Source organism: Sus scrofa, chromosome 13, assembly GCF_054392235.1.
Source record: "Sus scrofa isolate SSC_HxYL_T2T_F1_AM1 chromosome 13, Sscrofa_HxYL_maternal_Yorkshire_Landrace_v2.0, whole genome shotgun sequence".
Lineage (NCBI taxonomy): Eukaryota > Metazoa > Chordata > Mammalia > Artiodactyla > Suidae > Sus > Sus scrofa.
The window spans coordinates 219,470,990-219,495,380 of record NC_139395.1 but is presented as its reverse complement, the minus strand read 5'-3'; the positions used below and the strand labels follow the sequence as shown (position 1 = coordinate 219,495,380).

General features: G+C 47.8%; 1 protein-coding gene and 1 long non-coding RNA gene across 8 annotated transcripts in view; both read left to right on the top strand.

Annotated features, from left to right (window-relative positions):
* Positions 1 to 24,391, top strand: part of DSCAM (DS cell adhesion molecule) — a 744,988-nt gene that overhangs the window by 193,662 nt on the left and 526,935 nt on the right. The gene's annotated exons all lie outside the window — the stretch shown is intronic.
* LOC146397906 (uncharacterized) lies at positions 4,129 to 11,450 on the top strand. Its single transcript, XR_014825217.1, has 2 exons — positions 4,129 to 10,690; positions 10,737 to 11,450. It is a non-coding gene; the product is annotated as an uncharacterized LOC146397906 (long non-coding RNA).

Here is a 24,391-nt window from a genome sequence, read left to right as displayed (position 1 = left end):
GGTGCTGTTCTGGGGTTGGGGGGATTTGACAGAGAATAAAACAGATTAAAAACTCCCATCTTTGTGGCGACTTCACTCCAGTGGGGGAAGAAGACAGGCACCTCTGAAGATAAATACATGAAATACGGTATGTTTGCTGCCATGCGCCTTGGAGAAGAGGAGACCGGGGAAAGTGAGGGGTTGAGGCTGTTGATCACTTGAAGTTGGGTGGTCGGCGAAGGCGTCCTGAAGCATGGATACCAGAGCAGGGACCTGGGGGCAAAGATGTGAGCACAGTCAGAGGGCAGAACCCTGTGTGCCAATGTGGAAACGCAGCACTACTGCCTTTCAGGAGAAGAAGCCACACCACGCCCTGGGCTGGGCATGAGGACCCCGGAGCCCGAGTTCAAGCTGCCCCCAGGAAGTCCCACCATCCACGTGGCATCAGGCTCTGCCACACAAAGCGAACACCCCGGTCCTGGGCAGACCAAGCGGGATGGCCATTCTCCAGTGACCGCTGAAGAGAGACGCTTATAGCATCTTTGAGACCCTCCTTAAAAGAGTATGTCCTGATGTACTCAAACCAAAATCGCTGCTAAGGGTTTCTTTCCTTTTAAAAAAACAAATAGTGTGTGTTCCTGGGTCAAGAAAAAGAAAAGGCAGATCTGTCATGTTCTTCCTTTGAGGGATAGAAGCGTGTGTTTTCTGGATGCCACTCTCCCCGAGTCACCCACACCCAAACACCTTATACTGCTGAGCACGCTCGCCCACACGCATCCAGATCCTGTGGTCTTACTCTGTTTCTCAAATCGTCCCCAGATTACTCTCATGTGCTGGTCCTAACTGATGCCCTGTGAGAGTTGTGCTCTTACCCCCGATTTCTAGCCAGCTCCCTCCTTTCTTCCCAGTCAGTTCACTGCCTCAGTAGCAAAATCGACATGTGCATATGCTAAGGAAATAATGGAGAATGTACAGGCTTTCAACGAATACATGGAAATTAACCCGTTTCTGTAACCTGGTAGTTTTCCAAATAATTGCTTTCATTTTATTGATTGCTAATTTGATTCATTCGAATGCTCTTTGCTAAAAATAGGAGTTTCCAGGACATTGTGAGTGTGACGAGTGAGGCAAGATGTTGGGATCTGAGACTGCACTGTTGTGCCAGCTGTGGTGAGGGTGCGGGCAGCATTGACACCGAACACCTCGGACTGGAACTCGAACCCACGGGCCAGGACTCAGACCCAGCCAAAACCCAGACTGGGACCTGAACCCACTGTTTTTTGATTAAAATCACACACCTGGTCCAGGACTTACTGCAGTTCAGGCTCTTTATGTCTCAGCACAGAAGGAATTCGGCGAGAGGCAAAGAGATAGGTAAGAAATAGATTTCCTGAGAGAGAGACAGAGTGGGGGCCTTCTCAGAAGGTGAGAAAGCGGTCCTGGGAGAAACTCCACAGACAGAGTGTGGGCCATCTCAGAAGGTGAGAGGCCCCCAAAATATGGGGTGTGAGTTTTTATGGGCTGGGCGATTTCGTAAGCTAGTGAGTGGGAGGAATGCTGTAACCATTTCCAGGAAGGGGCAGGGATTTTCAGGAATTGGGCCACTGCTCACTTTTTGACCTTTTATGCTCGGCGTCAGAACTGCCATGTCACCTATGGGCATGTAAGTGAGATGCTAACGTGCTGCAGTGAGCACATGATGAAGCTCAAGGTCAGCCGGAGGTCAGATCATTTACCATCTTGGACCTATTTGGTTCTAACCAGTTTTTGTCATCTCCTCAAGGACTATGTCATTCTTTTAAGGGTTGTGTCTGGCCCCTAGCCCTCCAGTTTCAATATCCATGTGTCAACCACCACAAGACTGAAAGCCGGTCTTGCTGTCTGATTTTGCGGAGGCATTGTCTGCCTCCCAGGACCGCGCCCACTGGGTTCTGTGGGGTGTGGTTCCTCCATAATCATATAACAGATGCTACAGAAAAAAACCACTTCAGACTGTAGCTCCCCACTTGTGAAACTCAAGTACCACATCCAGAGTTGGAATCCATTAGCAGAGTTACTATTGGCCTTCCCAGTGTGGTGCTTCGGGTGAAGGATCTGGCGTTGTCTCTGTGGCAGGCACTCGGTCCCCTCCCCAGACCCCAAACCCTCTGCATCTCGCCCAGGTCAGGGCTTTGGGGATTTCTTCACCTCCCCAGAGAGCTCTGTGGCCTTTCCCTGGTTAGTAGTCGCAGTCTCAGACTGTCATTCATCATGTTTTTGTGATATAGTCAGTACGCTAGGTGGGACTTAGAAGAAATGATATTTAATGTGATTTTTCTGATTAATCCAAAAATAGCTCTGAGCTCTCCTGACCTTACTTACCGGGTCCCCTCCATTCATCTGGGCAAACATTCACTGAATGCCTAGTACGGCACAGGCTGTGCCAGTGCCCAGAGACAGGGTCCTCGTGGCTTTTACAGTCCAGGAGATACATAAATGGCTGCCAGCCACACAGTGATAGATGTCACAGTGCCGTGGACATGGCCATTTGTGGCTGGGAGCCCAGCTCTGACAGATGAAGAGGCACCCAGCAGGGAGGACAGAGAGGGAGGGACTTGGGAGTGTCAGAGCCATGCCTTCCACAGACTCATGGGATGGCAAGTGTGTGCAGTGTACGCAGAGTGACTTATTTATCCATGCTTGGTTTCAAAGTGAGTTTTGAGCATTCACGTTATACAGCAAGGCACTGTGTAAAGCTTCATTTGGCAACAAAGTTGAATACAGCTTATCCCCTGTTTTTAAGGAGATGGGAGTTAGGTGGGTGGGAAAACAGATGTGCTCACTAACTGTAAGATCAAGTACTAAGTCACATGCCAGCGGGGGGCAGCGGGTGGAGGGAATGAAACCACCCGGGAAGTTCAGGTGCTTCCACTGGGGGCGGCAGGGAAGATGTTGGAAGATGCTGCTTTGCCCCGGGGCCTTGCATCTCTGCCGCCGCCATCCTGCTCCCAGATGCGGGCATCTCAGCTCTTGCTACGTTTCCAACAGTCCTGGGCGCTCGTGCTCCCCTGCCCCCCGCCCCTTCCCCCCACCCCTCACTTTTTGGGCCCTAGTCTCATTGCTGAGTGAGTCTTTCCATATAAATTAATCCCATTGCCTCATACATTTTACAAATTGTTTCCAAGTTAGGGCTGGGGCATTTAGGAATCTCTAAAGTGTGCAAAGGGCACTCTTTGGGGAAAGAACGCTGGTTCAGACCGGCCTCAGCACGCCCTTGCATCCTTTCTTCCCTTTCCTTTCTTCGTGAAGTGCTGAGCGGAGGGTGGGGGTGGCATTTCGCAGAGACCTCACCCCTCTGGAGTGTTCAGAAGCAGGCCGTTGCCCTCGCTTCCTCACTGAGAGGTCAGGCAGCGGGAGGATGCTGCTGCGCCTGCGCTGGGTGTGAGGATGGGTGGAAGCTGGGTGGCCAGTATTCCTGGGACTTGCTTCCGAAAGAACGAGGCCACTGAGAAGCATCCTGCTTTTTTTTTTTTTTTTTTTTAAATTAGAGTATGGTTGACAAGATAGGGTGCTGAGTTCTGTTGTAGAGTGAAGTGATTTAGGTTATACGCATGTGGACATACTTTTTGAATATTCCCTCCATTATCCCCGGACATTCAGTCGAGCTCCCTGTGCTGGACATTAGGACCTTCTTGTCTATCCATTCTAAAGTAATAGCTTGCAAAAAAAAATTTTTAAAAATGGTTTGGACCTGCTATCCCCAAACTCCCAGTCCATCCTGCTTTTGAAGCTGAAACACCAAGTTTCAAAGCCAATGACGAGTGGAGGAGAGTGGAGTGCATGAAAGGGTCCCTGGTGTGTCCACAGCCATCAGTGCTCTCAGGCGGCCCAGAATGGCCACAAGTGGACGGGGCAGTACCCACCCATCCTACCTCCTCCTGTGGGCTTGTAGGCAGCTTTTGAGGTGAAAGGGTGCCCCCAGGGCACATCTGGATGGGCCTCCACTCAGTTGGTGGCAGAAAGTCCTTCCTGGCCAGTGGACACCTGCTGGGAGGGATGCTGCCAGGTGGAACCTCCCTGAGTGCTGGAGGCTCTGCTGGGCCCTGTGCTGGCCATGGGAGGAGCATCAGCGGGTCCCTAGGACGGGGAAACACAGGACACCTGGACATTGGGACCAAGGCCTTCCAGGGGTGGGCCATTTGCCAAGTCTGCCCATTCAGCTGCTCCTGGCTTGCACCCCTTCTTGGACGAGCCCCCTGGGGAGCTCAGCATCAGTGCCTCACTCCCTCTGATGATCTCTCTGCCTCCTTCCCTCTCTCCCTTTCTTTTCCTTCCCCTCCTTCCTCACTCTCTCTCCTGCTCTCACCTTCCTTTGAATCTTATGAACTGCTTTTTCTACATCTTCATTTATTTATAGAAGGATAAATATTAACATAGGCAGGCATAGGCAAATCCTATCAGGGGGCTCAGATAGCTGGAATGGTTTTGGGGGTGATTGTATCTATTATTTTTGCCCTCCTATGTCCACAGTGCGTGCAAAGCCTGGTTATTGCAGCCACAGTGTCTGGCCCAAGAGCGCTTCCATCAGCAGTGGTGTCAGCAGTTCTGGATGCTAGCACAGCTCCTTGGAGGCACTGTGCATGACCAGGGAGCTACCCTTGCAAACTCAAGCCTGTAAAGGGATGCCCATTTCCACTGCACTTATGCGTGCTTCTGAGCGCGTGCTCTTTCAGAACCTTCCAGAGCACAGAGTGATGGGCGTGGCCAGCATCCTTGGGTCATAAGAAAGCGCCAAGATACGGAGAGTCTGATGAACTTGCCCCTGGTTGCAGGGGTCATGTCAGAACCTGGTCTCCAGCCCAGGGGCTTCTGTCAAGTCACCCTTAGCCCTTTATTGTTCCTTCTGCACCATAAGCCAGCATCTCACATTCAACTGGGAAACCTCCTGGAGAGTGAGGTGCAGACAGAGGCTGGATGGTCACATGTTGCTGCATTAATTTCTAGTTTGGAACAGAGGTAATAATCACTGATGATTCCCTGAATCATCTGAAATTCCCTCCTGCCTCTGAAATTCTGTCTTCCAGACTAATCCTGCTAAACATGGAAAACCACCTAAATCACACCCAAGTAAACAGAGTAGTTCTCCATTTAAATGACCGATTCCTGTGTCGTAACTCTTGCTTACCAATCATGGGGCACAAGAGAGAGAACAAAGGAAGCAACAGTCCTGGGAAGTGATATTGGGGTCGCAAAGGTGCTTGAACAGTTGGAGGAAAACCACAAGTCACCCCCATGAGCCGTCTGCCTACCGCCTTGAGGCCCCATGCCACCCGCCAGCCGTGCCCTGGAAGATGACATGTTTTATTTGGAAGAAATCACAGATTTTGTGGATGAGTGCGATGTGGGGATACTTTACTTGAGCAAATCTGAAAGTCGGAGAAGGGAGCCGAGCTGGTTAGTAGGGAGGTTAAGTAACTGGTTTACTCATCGAGTGGGGTGATTTTCCAGGAAGAGTCACACAAGGACCCAGCAGACCGAGGACGTGGTGCGGGAGCTCAGAGGGCAGTGGAGCGAGTGACACCAAGGGGCGCAGCTATAAAATAATTAATCATAAAATGATTACACATTGGCAGAAATGTGTACGTCCAGAATGGTCGATACTGGCATGCACAGTTTCTGCTTAGTGACAGAAACAGGGTGTGTTTAGTGGCCAGAACTGCTGAAGGAAGTGGGGGAAAGTTCTTTTGTCTGATTTGGAGAAAGGACAGTACATTAACTCTCTAGATTTACTGCAGAGATGCCCCAACTCCAGGGTCTTTCTTTTGTCAGCCACTTGACCGGGGTTCTCTGTGGGGCTCCTCTCCCGGCGAGCCTCTAAAACCTTTTCTCCTTATCTGATTTCCCAGGCGTCCAGCCCCCCCCCCCCCAGGGTACCTTAGCTCTGGTCCCTCTTCTTCCTTCCCAGATGGTCAGACGCCAAAGACTGTGCCTTCCACGTTTCTCACCTGACTGTGCTCTAAGAGCCCTGGTTCAAAATCAAGTTCCGTTGCAATTATCTGCCCGCTTCCAGGTCACACTCCACCCCATCACTGGCTAACACAAGTCGCGGCTCCAAGCCTGACATCAGTAGACTTTGAGTGTGGAACCTTCCCCGGAGGAGTGTGACGGGGTAGCTGGATAGTTAGCGGGATATGCTGTCCACACGCCAAAGATACACGATTACCCATTTTCACAAGACTCAATCCTTCTGAAGAAAAGTCTATTAATTTTACTTCAGTTTAATTTTTACTTCCCCAGAATCAAGGACTCAAATAAATTTATACGGATAATCTCTTTTAATTCCAGGAATGTTTGACCCATGGTTCCCAACCTCTGGATGTTTGCATGGAGGTAGAGACTGAACTGTTTCAAACAGCAAGCAGTGCCATGCATATCCTAGGATCCCACAGACGAAGTAATGAGACACAAACACACACACAAAGGTAGAGAGGGAGGGGGGGAGATAGAGTACTTCCTGTGTGCCATGGACTGTTCTAGGTGTTCTCTGCATGTTTACTCAAGGGTCAGCACACAAGCATCGGTAAAGGGACAGATGCCACATACGTTGGGCTTTGTGGGCCATGAAATCTGTGTCGTAACTACTTGATTCTGCCATTCTAGTGCAAAGGCAGCTCCAGACAACCCGTAAGCAAATGAGTGTGGCTGGATGTGCTTTAATACAGATGAATTTACAAAAGCGAGCTGTCTTGACTCATGGGCTGCAGTCTGCCGACCCCCGTATTACCTTATTTTTTTTCCTTTTGAGAATGCTGGTTTTCCTCATTTTACAGATAAAGAAGCCAAGGCTCACAGAAGCACCATGACTAGTAACAGGTCACTCAGCTGCTGGGGGAGCCAGGATTGGAACAGAGCGGGCTGTCTTTAGAGTCCATGTCCCGAAAAGGATGCATGGCTTCTCTGGCGATGTGCTTCTGAAGAATGCAGATAGACTCTTGAAATGGGAATCAGAAAAAAGAGGGATGGGCTCCCCAGATGTGTCATAGCTTGGCCATTTTATGGGTGATCTCTTTTGCCATCTAAACTAAGACACACGTTTTTCCAGTTTCCGATGTGCTGGGGCCGTGTGCCCTGTTAAACCACACTAGATACATTCCGGGTGATATACAAAGGGCTAAAAATCACCTCATGGTTTCTAGCATCCACTTCCACACAGCGTGGGGAATGTTCAGGTTTCTTTCTGGTGCCTCCCTACCCAGGAAGAAGAAACGGCAAAAAACACAGCACAGGGACTGTCCCAGGGTGAGGCAGCGTCATCGCCTGCGGCGAGGGGAGCTGGAAGCAGCGCCGCTGGGTTAGCAGGTCGAGTCCCAGAGGTGTCCACTTCCCTCGCCCTGTGACAGGCACACAGCGCTGTTCTTCCTCCTCTACGTCGTCTGCTTTTTCTCCTCTGGAAAACAGAGATAAGAGGTCTGCTTCTAGATGCGCCGTGAATAACGGGGGTTTACGTGAATGCAAGTTGGGAGAGGTGTAAGGGGAGCCACCGCCACTGCTGTTGGCAGGCAGGGTGTTACTTCGGCTGCGCTGCTGAGTGACCGAAGTGTGGTTGATGGCCTGTGAAAAAAGAGGGCTCTCAACATGTGCTACCCACAACTGAGAGTCTTTTAATTACAAGGTGCTCATACTTATTTAAAGAAAGCAACCAGCTCTAAATCACAGGTGATTTTCTGGAAGACTCAGAATTGCTCAGGGTCTCCCCAGCATCCTGACTCATCAAGAAGAGCCATCAGCCTCGCTGCTGTAGCTCCTATAGCTCGTCTTGTGAGGACAACTTTCTTTACCTTTCTGCTTGTTGTAATGCTGCCAATTGTTAAGACTTGGCTCACTCAGTCATTGTAACGATCTCCCAAGCTGCCCTTGTCACCTGCTCCTCTGTCCTTCCCCGTCCTTTGTACTGACCTGTGTTTGCCAGAGGTTACTAGAGTTCGTTGGCTGGTTCATTCATTCAAGCAATACATAGCCGTCCACGACTGGACAGGCCGTGGACTAGCTGCGAGAAGCAGAGCTGGTGAAAAAGGCACAGACACGGCTCCCGTCCTTCCTTAGCGCATCTCTTCTCAGTTGCAAGGGAAACAATTTGGGGCCCCAAGACCTCTTCTTTCTTTCCTGCTTTGCTGAAGATCTGGAAACCAGATGTCCAGTCTGTTTGAGTTATGGTTTTTCCTGGGATCTAGAGAAAGAATCTTAAGAACTCCAGTTTTATGGCATTGGCTTTGTGCTGCCTGCTGTGACCTCACTGAGAACTTTTATTTCTTCGAGCCTGCTCATTCTGTGCCTTCCTAGCCACACGTATCTATTGAGCATCTACTGCGTGACGAGCTCTCTGGGGATACAACGGAAGACTCCATCACCATGCACCCCTGTCTTCAAGGAGCTTGCCGTCCAGCTAGGGAGACAGAAACAGAAATAAAAAGCAAGACATGAAACATATAATATATTGAAATAATTACAGTTTGTTATAAATGGTCCCCAAAAAGCAAGAGGAAGAGACTGCTGGGACAAGGTGAGACAGCACCTATTTCGATTCAGGGAAGCATAGAGGTTTCTCTGTGTCCTGCAGGGTGAGAGAGAATAAGAGCCGAGGGTGCCATCCATCCGTGAGGAATGCAGGAGGGCGGTGTGGGTGACCTGAAAGGGAGCAAAGTCACAGAGGAGTGGTTCAGATTCGACAGGCTGGGAGGCCATGGGAAGAGTTTTGATTTTGTTCTACGTCCAGTGGAAAGTCCATGAAGGATTTTAACCAGCAGCGTGACTTGATGTGATGTTGGGTAAAGTGGTCCCTCACACGACATGAAGGAACGGAGGATTGCGTTGGGCAGGGGACATGCGGATGCAGAGGGACCCGTTAAGGGGCTCTTTAAAGGGTCCGTCTAGGAGAGGGCGGTCACGTCGACTGGAGGTAGAGGTCAATGGACAGATGGGAGACAGAGTTTGGTGACAGGAGGACTGGGGCCTGCAGAAGGCTGTGTTGAGGTAGGATGAGGTGGGGGAGGAGCTGGGAGGCAGGAGGATGGTGAGATCAAGTCTGGTCCCTGGGTTGAGGAAGTGTGTGAATAGTGCTCCCAATTCCTGAGAGGAAGAAGGATTTCTAACCAGGTGAAGTTTTAAATTTAATAGACCTGCATGTTGAAGAGCCAAGTTGGCAGGTGGCTACATGGATTCATCTAGCTACTAAATCTGTGAGTTGTCAGCTGTGTAATTGTGTCTAAAGGAATCGGGTGAATGAGTTGCTCTGTGGAGAGAAGAAAAGAGTCTGGGGTGAATTCCTGAAAACACTGAGATCAGGCAAAGCAGGAGGAAGCATCAGTGGAGCGCCCAGTAGACTAGGAGGAAAGGTGGGATGTGGGAGGGGTGGACGTCAAGAGAAGAGTGGCCGTCACTGTCTCGCTGCTTCTGAGAGGGCAAGATGAGATCTGCGCAGGGTTCCCCGGGTTTGGCAGCATCGCAGTTGTCAGAGGGCGGGACCAGGCATTCGCCTGCAGAGTGGTGGGGCTGAAGCCACACGGAAGAGGTTGAATGGCCGATGAGGCTGCGAAGATGCGTATGTGATATACTGCTTTGACAAAAACGTGGTTGTGCGTGAGAAGCAAAATATGGGACAGCAGTCAAGGAGAATGTTTAGTAAAGGGAATTCGGGTTTATTACTGTTATTTGTTTTTGTGTTATTTGGGGGCTTTTGGGGTGAAGATGAGACGTAGCGAAGCACGTTTCATGGTGGGCACAGGGATCCAACCGAGAATAAGATGGTGAGAAGGATAGAAGGAAAGAGAAGAGGAAAGTCACAGGGTGGGGTCTCAGAGCTCCCGGGGAGTCGAGGGGGCAGGAGGGTGTCTCTGCCTAGGAGGTGACTGGGGAAGGGTGCCGAGCCGAGAGATTTTAAACCAGGAAGTGTAAGATGAAGTGTCTGCTTAGGCAAAGGGTGGGGAGGGCCTTGCGGAGCTTTGAGGAGAGAAGACAGAGATGAGAAACTTAGAAGGTCCCAGGAAGATGGGAAGAAGCCTGCAGGGCACGAGATGATGTCTCTTGGTTGGGTGGCTGTTCCGTGTGAGGAAGGCTCATGGGGAGCTGGTTTCTGGAGAATTTACGAATGGCAGTGCTCTGCATTGTGGTACATATTTCTGTAAGATGTTTCTCTTGTTCCCCAAGATTTTTTATTTTCCTTTGGGGGACCTGGACAAAGTCGGACTCTGTATATATCTCTGTGGTTTTTTATTCCTGTGTTAATTTTATTTGGGGGTTTGTATCTACTGGATTTCATAAACATCTCTCATTTTTCTGGGTTACTCATTCCTCCTTTAAAAATTGTTCATTTGTCAGTTTGGAACACCTGAAAAATAACGAGTTAAATTTTTAACCTCAGGATTTATATATTATTTGCATATTTCATAGCAACACTATACTTTTATAATATATATCAAAACAGCAACAAGTAATATAATGAACATAATCTTAGATTATAAAAGCTCACTTTAATATACAATCAACAATGCAAATATTAAATCACCTTAAGGAGTTCCCGTTGTGGCTTAGTGGTTAACGAACCTGACTAGCACTCGTTAGGATTCGAGTTCCAACCCTGGCCTTGCTTAGTGGGTTAAGGATCCTACGTTGCCGTGAGCTGTGGTGTAGGTCACAGATGCAGCTCTGATCCTGCGTTGCTGTGGCTGTGGTGTAGGTCACAGATGCAGCTCTGATCCTGCGTTGCTGTGGCTGTGGTGTAGGTCAGCAGCTGCAGCTCTGATTCAGCCCCTAGCCTGGGAACCTCCATGTGCTGTGAGTGTGGCCCTAAATAGACAAAAACAAACCAACAAAAAAACCACTTTAATATACAATCAATATCTTTTTCCTATGTTGCTTATAAAATGATTGGGGAAATTGTGTAAATAAGTTCTTGGGAAAATTATTTAATTAATTATGCCTTTTGATCTTTTTCAAAATATATTTGAGATATTTCTCAATTTGTACTTGCATAGAAGTTTGGCATGCATGAATGTGTGTGTGTGTCTTTGTGTGTACACAGGTTTCTTCTTTCCTAATCTGGCGTTTCCTTGGTATATCTCACTGTTAGCATCAGTAATGTTATTGAATCAAACTTGGGTCTGCTCCCACTGGCAGTAAAGCCAACCACTGGCACTGGCTTGAGGTGGAGGAAAATGCAGCGTTTGGAAGCGGGGAGGGAGTAGGAGGGATGGGGAATCCGGGGTTAATAGATGCAAACTCTTGCCTTTGGAGTGGATAGGCAATGAGATCCTGCTGGAGCACAGGGAACTATATCCAGTCACTTGTGATGGAACATGACAGAGGATAATGTGAGAAAAAGAATATATATATATATACATGTATATATATATATATGTATGTATGACTGGGTCACTTTGCTGTAGAGCAGAAATGGACAGAACACTGTAAATCAACTATAATGGAAAAAATAAAAATCGTAAAAAAGGAAAATGCAGTGTTGATTGGTAAAGGCACCAATATAAGGAGAACGGGTGGTTACTACTGGACAAAACCAGACTCCCAAGGGGCTTCAGAGACACATTTCCGAAGCCCAGGTGAGGGAGGGCATCCCAGGGCGTATGGTCCGCCCTCAGCTCAGACACGGGTCCCCGATGGTTCATGGTGATGTGACAGGGCCGTGTCCGGAGTCCTCAGGCACCCGTAGGTCCAGAGGCTCCTGATGATCAAGTCATTAATTTCTTCCACGTGGTGGTGGTTTCAGCATCTGAACCGCAACTCAGGAAGAATGCATGGGCTGCTATTGTCTGGGTGCCTCCTGAGAGGAGCCACAGCAGAGGATGTGGGGCGGGGTCTGTCCTGGGAAGGCCCCAGAGGGTCCTGCTCAGTTACAGTAAGAGCCAATAGGAGGTAAACTATAGCCAAGAGGAAAGCAAACTGAGGGCTTCCTCACCTACCCCTCCCCTCTGGGCCCCAGGCCCCTGCACAGCCACCTTAGCCCTCCTGGTGGGCCAGTGTTTAGGGACGCAAAAGCGCTGGTATTGACTTTCGTCTTTCTCCAGGCTTCCTCCTTTTCTTTGGAAGAATGTTCTGCCTTCCAAGAGGCCGTGATTCCAAGCATCTTCCGTGGGTCCTGTGCTCCAGGTGTCCACTACCCCATCTGGAGATGCGGCTGTTCTCTTTCCCTACTTTGTAATCCTTAGCCTCCTTCCTAAGGGCGTGGAAGGAAAAAGAAAAAAAAAGCATTTTTTTTTTCTCCTGTGTGGTTATCTTGCAGCATTGCTGGGGACATATCATTTGAGGTAGATGTTCAGAAAAGACAGGTCTGAAGAAGGATTCTCTCTCTCCGAGCCTTCTTCATCTATTTCCTCCTTGTGTTGTGTTGCCAGGAGCTAATGGAGAGTCAGTTCTGTTTTATTTCATTGTAGCCCAATGATAGGAGCAAGGACGATTTTCCCTGCTAGTGAAATGGAAGATGAGGTGTGGAGAGGCTGAGGGACCAGGCGGGGGCCCGGCAGGGAAGGGCGCAGCCCAGTGTCCTGTTAGGACGCCGCGTTGCTGTGCTGGGCGGGCCTGGGGGGATGGTAATGGGATGGGCGGGTGTGTTCAGAAAGCCAGAAAGCTCCATGGCACACGGGGAGACGAGAAAGCCTTCTGCGCGTGAACTCACTGGAAAAATCCTGTCCTTTATCAAGTTCTAAGAGAAGAGCACCCTTGGGCTGTGGGTTGAGTGGTGGGCGTCGTCCGATCAGATCCAGGCGAGCTTTGGGGGGGGACATGATTTCCAGTGTTTTTACCTTCAGCAACAAAACAAAACAAAAACACCCACTCTCCCGGCAAGTGTTTTCTCTTGACCACATATTTACATATTAAAGTCAGAATATTCTGGGGGAGGAGGAAGATGCGAAAAATGATTGCAAATCCCCAGCTGCTTTCAAGGGGCCTCTCCCCTGTTGCAAAGGTGAGTACTCTGCACCTTTCTGTTTGCAGAGCCTCACAGAGGTGCTGTATTTATTTAGTCTCTTGTTTGAAAAGAAGCTTTCCTCCTGCCTTAGAAGAAGCTCATTACAGATAGACTTCACCTTTCTGTTGCAAAAGATGTTTCCTTGAAATGAAAATGTAATGAATGTTAGATCCCTGGCATGTAGCTGCCAGGCTATCCCTTTGATCCAGTTCAGAATGCATTTGTTAGAAAGCCTCTTTCTTGATTTCTGTAGCTGCTTTTTGCTGTGTTTGGATCATTTGTACATATGCACATCACAATTTTTGCTACATCAAAGCTCTTAATAAGTTCACTGCACTCGCGGAATAGCATGCAAAACAAAGGGACTTTTCTCTATAAAGATTTCTGCCACTTAACCTCCGGTATGGAAGTTGTTTTTAATGTGTTCCCTCTAAATAGCTTCAAAATATTTTATGCAGTCTTCAGTGAAAAAGGCAGCCCAGGTCCACCTGCAGATCTCCTTCTCAGAAAATGGTGTGCTGGGGAAAGGGGACTTGACAGAGCCAGCACAGGCTCTGCTAGCCATTCGGTCGGGTGGAAGTCATTTTACTTCCATTATTTATTTAATTGGTTGTATTTGTGGGTGGTACTAGCTTCTGACAGGCTGTGTCGAAAGTGCCGACAATGTTTGATGTACATGAGGATAACTATTAATTTAGTAACGAATTGAAATTTACTTAGGGAACTAATGTGCTGTTTCTTCATTAGGTCCAATTACAGTACAAGGAGTAAGCACATTGTAACCCTTAATAGGGCTTTTTTGGGGGGGGCATTGGATACATAGAAATCAGTGCTACATGCTTTTTACTCTAGACAAATATTCCCTGAGGGTAGGCTCTGAGCCAGCTCAGTCAAAAGCGCTACCTGAAAGCTGGAGCTGGGCTTGGTCTAGTCCTGACCTCAAGCCACAAAGAGCCCAGAGGCATCCAGCGTGGGCTGCCCCAGAACCCTTCAAATCTTACCTCCAAACTGGACCCCTCCCCTTGGTGTTCGGGAGGGGCAGCTCTCACCGACCTTAAAAGACACTTCATGCAGATCAGAAAAATGAACGTGCATTGAACATTTATGTAACTTGTTTGGTTGGGGGAGCTGGGAAAATGTGAAGACCAATTCAGAAGAGAAACATTTGAAACAGAAACACATGTTCATCAGGAAGCGTGAGATACATATGCAAATGAAGGCAGCGCTGTTTTTTCCGAGGGGACGGATCGGGTGGGGCGGGGCGGAAAGAAATTAAATCCCTGCCAGATGGGGCGGAATGTGTGTGACTCTCAGTTAGGTCCAAGCTACAGAACCCTGGCAGAGATGAAGAAACCCAGGGTCGGAGACCCTCTGCTGGTCTTCTCGCTTTCCCCTGGAGCGCACCTTTTCCTGCACCTCCGCCAGCGAGGCTGACATGCAGATCTTTGTTTAGTTTTGTTTCGCTTCGGCTTTAGAGTTAGGAAAGTGTCTGACCGAGGGCGCCAGGCGAAGGTCGAGGGATGAGAAGAGAGAAGGACGATGATCACTATGGGTTCCCAGCAGTGTTCCAGGGGCCTGTCGACTGGGAAAAAAATACAACCAAAATGTAGAGAGCCATGTCTTATTTGGTGAGCAGAACTGAGGACCTGAACGTGGGGCATAGCCTGTCGGATGGCTCTGAGGGACAGCTCTGAGGAGGTCAGGGAGGAGCTTGAGAGAGAGGGGCTTTTGCAACAAAGGCTAGATAGTTGGAGCATCCAAAGAGGACAGACAGCTGACTGAAGAGAGCCGACTATGCATGGGAAGGTGCAAGAGCCTGGGCTCATTGCAGTCACGCCTTTCATGTTCCCTCAGCCCGCTGGGACCCGGACCCTATGCTTTCCCAGCCTGCGTCCCCTCAGGGCTCCTCACTGGGTCCCCTGTGCTGGGATGGCCTGATGCCTGCGACATCCTTTGTTTCCTGATTAGGCAGGAGGCGATTTTCACTCACGGAACATACACGAACTTGAGCCTCAACTAAGCCACGGGTCAACTGAGTATTTACAAATCTTTCGTCTGTTTTAGAGATGGTTCTCACGGTGGGGGTAATTGGTACAAAAAGGTGACTTTCCTCCTTTCTTAACCCGATGCCTTCCGTGTTCTATTTATGTGGCTGGTCCAGGGCTCCGTTCCGCACCAGCCCTCACTTCCTCCCTGATCACTCTCTCGGTGCAGCAGAGAGGAAAGCCAGGGGCTGCAGCATCTAGGTCACGTCTTACTTGACTGTGGCCATGCTTATCTCACGCCACGCTTTTGTCAAAATTTTGCAGAAGTACACGTTAAAAAGAGTGAATGCTATTGTATGTAAATTATACCTTCATCCAAAGAAGAAAATTAGAGTGAGTTATATTTTGTTGAAAAACATTACCCCTAAAATATTGATTTTTTTCTTTGAGTCTTTCAACCCGGAGGAATGTCGTTAACTTGATGTAATTTACTCACCTCCACTATTCAAATTAAGTCAGTCCGAATATATCAAGTGCTCTGCAGAGTGGACCTGCCAGGAAAACTTAGGCAGCAGAAACCCGGAGGTCCAGGATGTAGGTTTGTGGTCCTTCCGACACTGTTCCGGTGTGGAGGTGACAGTGACACAGGCTGTGAGGAGCAGCAGGATGGGACAGCCCCCCAGCCCGTCCTGCACCCGCCTCCCTCAGCCCGTGCCAAGGACGAGTTCCACAGGTCACAGGCCACAGAGAGCTCGCCTGTGGATTTCATCAGGGGACTCTTAAAAAAAACATTTATTCATAGATTTTATGAATAAGGGGGCCCCCATCTTGAGAGACACCCAGAAGCCTATTGATTTTCTCTGCACTAACCAGCAGTTGCCTTCTTCTCAGAGATGAATCACCAGGCTCTACCTTCTTAAGGCAATGCTGTATTTTAATCAGCCCCACACAGCCATTAATTCAGGAGCCGGAACACAGGTCAGGAAGACTCCCTGGGGAAGCAGACTCGGGCTTGCTCTTACCTTGACCCCTCCCTCAGCACAGGCAGCTGCAGGGATGGATGAAGGCCCCGCAGTGCTGCCCTGTGCCCGGTGCCTCGAGTCTGCTCGTCCTTCCTGTCTGGGGACTCATCCGCCACGTGAGTTTGGGCGGGAGGAGGACACAGGAGAAGTGGGGGCAGTAGAGTCTCCGTTTCCAGGTGTGACCAAAGCTAGCCAGGGTGGCTTTGCCCCCCCTCCAGCATCCTGTGGCTGTGTTGGCAGGCACGTCTGACGGTCATGATCAGAGGGCGCCGTCGACACCCATGTGTTGAGGACAGGGGTGCTGTTAGTAAACTTCCTGCAATGCACAGAATGTCCACAGCAAAGAATTATCTGGCCCAGAATATCGACCGCACCGGAGTCTAGAGACGTTCTACTCCGTTACAATACCTGGGAGCCCGCAAGATCAAGAAGCAGGGAATTGGAGCTCCTACAGTGGCTCAGCACGTGGAGAACCCATCATGGTGTCCATCAGGATGCAGGTTCCATCCCTGACCTCACTCTCTGGGGTGAGGAGCTGGCATGGCTGCAAGCCGCAGCCTAAGTCACAGACTCAGCTCAGATCCCGTGTTGCTGTGGCTGTGACATAGGCTGGCAGCTGCAGCTCCTATTCAGCCTCTAACCCGGGAACTTCCATATGCTGCAGGTGCGGCCTTAAAAAGAAAAGGAAAGAAGTGGGGGCCTTGTTTCCCTTCTGGTGGGAGGCCATTGGCTGTCCAGGGCAGTGATGGAATCAGGGCCAGTGGGTCTCCAGTGTCTGGTGCCAGTGTTACTAGGGGCTGGGAGTGGACAGGCAGTGGCCTCGTGTTCAGGGATCCGAGCAGCAGCATCCCCTCTGTGACTTGCTTTTGTCCTGATTTCTTTGTTTGTTTTTGGTATCCTGTGAGCACTCTCAAGTTCAGTGGCTCAGGACTCAGGGCTCCAAGGCAGTTTATTCCAGTGAAAGGATGTATAGCTGTGTCACCGCAGGGAGAAGATGCATCAGGCAAATCCTGGAGGGTCTTGGCACCGGCTGCCACAGTCTTCCCCATGAGATGACAGGACACACTTGTTCCTCTACCATGACCTGTGTGCCACGTGCCATGCGTCCCAGGCCAGTGCAGCCCACTCGAGTCTTGGAGTCCAGGACCTTTGGGCGTCTGGTCCCCCAGGCAGTACTACCAGAAGGAATTGGGTGACCACCAGGAGTCAGAATGGTGGTGCAAATGAACTGGTGGTGAGGTCAGGGGCTGGCCAGCCTTCTCTCACATGCCCTGTGAATTTCGGGGGACGCCAGTCGGTGGGGGAGCTTGTCTCCTTGGGCAGGACTCAGACTTCTTCATGTGCAGGAGAAGTAATTTGTCCCCCAATTCTGATGATGTCACGCTTATTCCTTTTCTAATTATCCCTTATTTGTTCAATAGAAGATAATAAATTCTGACAAACAGTCAGTGAAAGGGCATCAGACGGTGTGCTTCATTCTAATTGGTTTGCCTTTTTTTTTTCTCTCTCTGCTAAATTATAGCCCATCAGCATGAGGCTCCCTGTGGTGAGCAGCTAATAATATGCCCAGGTGCAGTCAATTTTACTTCCTAAATAAGAAATAATAGCTGCAGAACCCCTGAATGTGAAGTGGAAAATGGGCCGTAATGTCTCTTCTCAGCGGTACTGCGTGCTAGGGCAAGTCTTCTATCCTGATCTTCATTCTAATAATTTTCCTTTAAAATATGATTGCAATTAATTACACGAATGAATTAAAAACTGTGGCCTTCATTGATGCACAGAAGTTTTCTTAGAAACTTTGGAAAAATCTCTTGTTAATTTAGCATTACATTTCACAGACACACACTCAAAAATCTTCTTTAAGAATTAGGAATAGGAGTTTGCTTTGTGGCCCAGTGGAAATGAACCTGACTAGTATCCATGAGGACACAGGCTCAATCCCTGGCCTTGCTCAGTGGGTTAAGGATCCAGCATTGCCACAAGCTGCAGCATAGGTTGCAGATGTGGCTTGGATCTAGTGTGGCTGTGGCTGTGGCTGTGGCCAGTAGCTGTAGCTCCAATTCATCCCCTGTCCTGGAACCTTCATGTGCTGCATGTGTGGCCCTAAAAAGCAAAAAAAAAAAAAAAAAGAAGAAGAATTAATAATATAAAATCACTGTGGATAGGCGTTCCCACTGTGGTACAGTGCATTAAAAATTTGACTCTAGTGGTTTAGGTTGCTGCGGAGTTGTGGGTTTGATCCCTGGCCCAGCGCAGTGGGTTAAAGGATCTGGCATTGCCGAAGTAGGTCACAGCTCTGGCAGGGACTCAGTCCCTGTCTCGGGAACGTCCATACGCCATGGGTGTGGCCATTAAAAAACAAAAAGCATTATAGATAGACACAAACAAAAATATCACTGTTAAGTAACCCAATTAAACAAAATTCTGTTACATTGATTTTCCAAAATTGTGTTAGGAGTCGGCTTTGCCTTGGTGCATCCAGTGGAAAGTCAGTTGCTGGGAACTCTTTTTTCCTCTTACTGAAATGGGGTAGGACCCTATGGTCCTTCCTCCCCATGTCCCCTGTCTGCCTTTTGTCTGTAGAAAAACTTTAATCAGAAAAGTGAGAAAACGCAGAAACAAAGGAGAGCAGTCAAACGAGACCAGATAATAAGTGTTTAGTCATCACGTAAATCAAGAACCTTTAGTTCCTCCTCAGGGGCTGTGGGTCACATTCTGAGCCATGTCCTGTGAGCTGTCTTGTCGACACAGAAACCCCACCAGGGGGCCCCGACATCACCGCCGCAGTTCCCAGAAGTGGCCTCAAGGAAATGGGAACAGACTGACCCTGGAACTGAAGACGAAAACTGTGCTTGACACAGTCAAGGGGACGCCGGCCAGCCCACCAGCACCATCTTCAAGATGACGTCAGAGCTGACCCTGCTGCTTCTGCACGCAGCCCCTCCTCTGCCTGTAAAACCTGGAGCTGACCTCCCGTCAGCATCTGATTCCAGCAAAAGCTTCCATTTTAAGTTCTCTGTCCCCTCCAGTCAGCGTCTCTGATGTCGTTTTTGTCACCTTCTTCCACAAAGCTCTCCTCTTCTGAAATCTTCTCCCTCCCTCCCTAAGTGGTTAGAAAGGACACTGCATCGTGCCCTTCTCTAGAGAGCAGAGAGGCAAACCATTTCCTTTGAGCATAAATCTTAATTGGCGAGTTCTCATGGTGGCTTTGCAGTTAACGAATCTGACGAGCATCCATGAGGACGCAGGTTCCATCCCTGGCCTCGTTCAGTGGGTTAAGGATCCAGTGTTGCCATGAGCTGTGGTGTAGGCCAGCGGCTACAACTCCGATTCACCCTCTAGTGTGGGAACCTCCATATGCCGCAGGTGTGGCCCTAAATAAAAATAATAAATCTTAACTGCCATCCTTGGAATAAATCATAGACAACCCTAGCCCCAGTATCATCGCACATAAGAAGGAAGAAAGCCAGGCAGAACATAATAGAAAGGTATTAACTGATAACAAACCAGGTGTTCTAGCTTGCTGCAGTATAAATTTCACAATAGTCTTGCTTAATTTCTTCTTCTGGCATTGAAGAATTCCATATCATGTGTGTATTTTAACTCTTTCTAGGCCCATTTGGAAAGAAAACTCTGCCATAGAAATCTGAAATGATTCATTATATTCAAAATATTTTATACAGAAAGAATAGGAGAATTTCACTGTGAACCAGTGGTAGCTCTTAGAACTAATAACCTGAATTTAAGGAAGAAGAGAAAAAAAAAAGGTGGCCTGGTCCCCTTATAACCAAAAAATGCTGCATCATTTTAAAAAATTCCAAATTTAACTTCTTTTTTTAATTGAAGTATGGTCAATTTACAATCTTATGTTAGTTTCAAGTCTGTAGAAAAGTGATTCGGTTGTGTGTGTGTGTGTGTGTGTGTGTGTATGTGTGTGTATCTATATCTATATCTATTCTTTTCCATTATAGGTTATAAAAGCCATTGAATATGTCTCCCTGTGCTATATAGTAGAATCTTGTTGGTAACCAAATATAACTTCTTAATAGGTGAAGTTATTATTTGTTTGCCAACAAATGAAAAAAACGAGTATTTCCCAAATGAAGTTCCACTGAACACTTCTCTGGGAGAATTTGGAATTTGTGCATTTGAATAAGGGCTTTGATGGTCAATGGATTTGAAAATTACTTCAGAGCGGAGATCTCCTATTGAGAGTGCAGCATAAACACCAGGAAATTGCTGAGAAGTCTTCCAGTAAAAACACCCGTTTATTTGATCTAACTGGCGTTTCCAAAACCTGTTTGGGCGTTGACAACAATTTTTATTTTGAGCCACATTTTTTATTGTTCTTCAGAATACCCTTCTGGAAATGCTGAATTGTAGACGGATCCCCAGTGTGAGATGGGATGGCTCTTTGCTGTCACTCTGTGGGGAGACTCAGTCCTTTCTCCCTAATTTTATTAAATACAATTTAAGTGCAGAATTTTTTTTTTTTCTTTTTAGGGCCACACTCGTGGCATATGGAGGTTCCCAGGCTAGGGGTCCAATCAGAGCTGTAGCTGCCAGCCTACACCACAGCCACAGCAATGTGGGATCCAAGCCTCATCTGTGACCAGCACCACAGCTCACGGCAACACCTGATCCTTAACCCACTGAGCAAGGCCAGGGATTGAAGCTGCATCCTCATGGATGCTAGTCAGGTTTGTTTCTGCTGAGCCACAAGGGGAACTCCTAATTGCAGAATATTTATTGTCCATTCTAGCTTAAAAGACATATTTGAAATATCAGTCTTCATACCTAACTCCATCAGAATGTACTTCTGTGGAATTCTGAAATTATAGCAGTGATACGTAACGTGTCTTCACCAGGTTTTAGGATGACTCTTGTGCTGTCTGTGTGAACGTATTTCAGGTAAGTTCATTGCAGTGGGGTCTAGTTCATTGTCAGTATCTCACTACCGCCTGTGGTGCTTTGTAGAGCTGACACCTCTCTCTTTCGAAGGACTCTGAGTCAAAGGATCTACCCCACCCCCACTTTTCTCACTGTCCCTCCGCTACCAGCTCCATCACATCCTGCTGGTCCTCCCCTTTGCACCACTTCCTGCTACTCTGGGGTCGTGCTCAGGGAGAGACACCTGCCAGAGTTAGATTGTTATAACCATTCACTTGTTTTCATTTTGCCCTAAAAGACTGCATGTTGCTTTCTTGCGAGCTGAAGTCCCTGGAAAGATGAAATATTTTCTAGACGGAACTGAGAATTAGGCAGGATTACATTTGCCTAGGAAAGTCACATATGAATAACTCAAAATACATTTTTTTGGAATAAGATATTCTTTGCAGACTTCCCGTAATGGATTGAAACTGTTATTTTCCTGTGATTTTTGCAGCACAGGCGTAATTGTGATTGTTGTATTAGTTTTTTGATGATTAAGTGAAATATAATTGTGCTCTTAGGAAAAAAATTTTTTTTCAAATTATGAAGTTAGTTAAGCCACCTAGGAATATAAAGCTGAGCATTACCGATACCAGTGGAAGCATATGACACGGCATCAAGGACTAGCTTCAGAGCAAGGAGACTTTAATTCCATGGAGCGAAAGGTGCATTTGATGGGAGCTGTGAGCTGACCTAGAGAAGGGGTCTACTCAGTAGCCATAACACACATCACACTTGGCCACCCCTGGCTGAGTGGCCTTTGGCCAGCTCTTTACATCTCAGGCTTTTTTTTTTTTTTTCCTTCAGTAAAACTAGGGGTAGGCCTAGACTGGAGGACGAGTTCAGCCAAGAGCCAGGTGCAGCAGCTGGAATATTGGTGTTCTGATCTACACAGGGTTGGCTTGCATGATGCTTGCAAGATGAGTCACCATTACTTAAAACTGGAAGGGTACCGTACAGCCTAGACGTCCAGTTCCTTCTGAAAACCTGTACATCTGTGATACAGACGCTTTCTCCCCCGGCGGGTAGCCGGCCGGGCTCCAGGGGTCTCCTCTGCAGCTCATCCGGGTCCCCACCAGCCCTGGGTGCCCCTGACACTCAGCCAAAGGGGCAGTCACCTTTTACCATCCCAGCGTGGCGCCACTTCCCTCTGATAAGTTAGAGGCATTACATCTTCTGCAGTACCCACATTTCTATGCAAAGGGAAATATTTATTTCAAGAGAAATGAGATATAGCATATGCTTTGTGGACATAAAGAATACGTGTTTAATATATAACTCAGGAGTCTCTATTTTTTACTTAAAGCCCATCCAGTTTTGCTTCTGTTTGCTCTCATACGTCCTCTGCTGGCATTTCAGTTTGTGGCCTTTAATCTGGAGCAGGGGCTGGCAAACAGTGGCCCACAGGCCAAATTCAGTCCACCACCTGCTTTTATAAATACGTGTTTATTGGGATGCAGCCATGCCCCCCGCCCCCGCTTTTTTTTTTTTTGCATATTGTCTGTGGTTGTTTTCACATTCCAAATGCAGACTTTAGTAGCAGCAACAAAGCCTGTGTATCTTGCAAAGCCAAAATTCTTGATTATTTGACCCTTTATAGAAAAAGTTTGCTGATTCTCACACTCAGCTCTTGCATGTATAAAGCTGAAAGTTATCATTTCTGCCCTCACAATAAGAAAAAAGCTGACAAACTGAAAACCAATGACTTTTCTTCGCTCCGTCAGAGAAGTGGGGTCACAGGGCAAACCACCCCTCTGAAATCTGGAGAAATAGGCCGAGAGAACAGAACTAGCAGGAGCATTTAAATGTTATGTTTGACAAATTGCTAGCCTCGCAGTGCTGATGGCTTAAGAGCTAAAGTTTCCTAGGAGCCCCAAACTCTCCTGGGTTTTACCTCCAGCCGCTTAGTCATGTTCACACAGTAAGACCAGAGAAAAAACCCTTCCATTTTGTTTTGAGCAAATGCAAAGTCATCATTTGAAATAAGCCCGGTGAATTCTGCATCACAAAGCTCTATCTCCTGAGGGAAATTACTTTACCAGAGGCTTATCTGACCCGGGAAGCAGCAACTTCCAACTGCAGCCCTCTCTAGCTTTCCTGTTGTCTCACGTAAAAGGAGGTAAATGTTTAAACATTTAAAGAAAGAACTTCTGAAGTCATCTAGGGCCTCCGGGACATTAAAAAACAAGGCTTGGAGTTCCCGTCGTGGCGCAGCAGAAACGAATCCGTCGAGGAACCCCGAGGTTGAGGGTTCGATCCCTGACCTCACTCGGTGGGTTAAGGGCCTGGCGTTGCTGTGAGCTGTGGTGTAGGCCGGTGCTGTAGCTCTGATTAGACCCCTAGCCTTCATATGCCATGGGTGTGGCCCTTAAAGAAAAAAAAGAAAGAAAGAATCCGAGGTTTAACCATCAGATCAAAGAAAGCTTCCCCTTCCTTTATGCCTTCCCCCCATCAAGAGGGCTCCCCATCAACAGGGCTCTGAATAGTCACAGTATATTACAACTGAGAATGCTGTGGGACACAGATCCCATTTAAGAAGGAATTCTTAGGGAAACACAAGGGATAGGAGAAAGAGAGAGAAATACCAGAATGGAATTTAAAATAACTCTGATTAGTAGGAGGAGGGTGCTTGTGGAAAGAAGCAGATGACATTCCAGAACAGAGGGTAATGTAAGCTGGGCGAAGAAAACTCCAAGGAGGAGTCAGAAGGAGCTGTTGGAACTCAACACCAATGCCTCAGAAGTAAGGAGTGTGTTTGGTGAGCTCGCGCATAGATCGGAGAGAGACGAGAATGAATCAGTGAGTTAAAAGTTCCTCAGTGGAAACTCTACACACTAAAAACAGAAGAAGAGAACATCTAAGACATGTGAGAAACTTGCACAAGGTGTAACATAGGCATAACGTGAATACCAGAAGGAAAAGAAGGAGAAAAAGGAGCAGGAGACTTAAACCCGAAGAAATGATAGCTGAGAATTTGCCAAAATTAAGAGCAGACACCGAGTCACAGATCTAAGAGCCTCAGAGAACATCAGGCAGGATAAACACTTAAAAATTCTACACCTGAGCCTATCACACTTAAACTTCGGAAAACAAAAGAAAAGGGGAAAGTATTCAAAGAAGCCACAGAGGAACAGATCTAACCTTGGAAGGGGGACTGGGTAAGAACTGCCGTGGACTTTCCGTCACAGACTGTATAAGCAAGCGTGTGTGGTGAAATATGCAATGTACGGAAAGAAAAAGAAGAGAAAGAAACTACCAACATTGTATTCTATACCCACTGTAGGGATTTTCCAAAAATAAAGGAGAACTGTTTTCTTAGACAAAGAAAAGGTGAAGGACTTCGCCCTCAGGAAGCCCGTGTCTTCGAGAGAATACTAAAGTGAGTTGTTTGGCAAGAAGGAAAATGACATTGGTCAGAAACTTGGTTCTGCTTAGAGAATGGAGAAGCATCACGGAAGGGTAAATGAAGCCAAAATAGTGTTTTCAAGTAGGAATAGACAAATCCATTATCATAG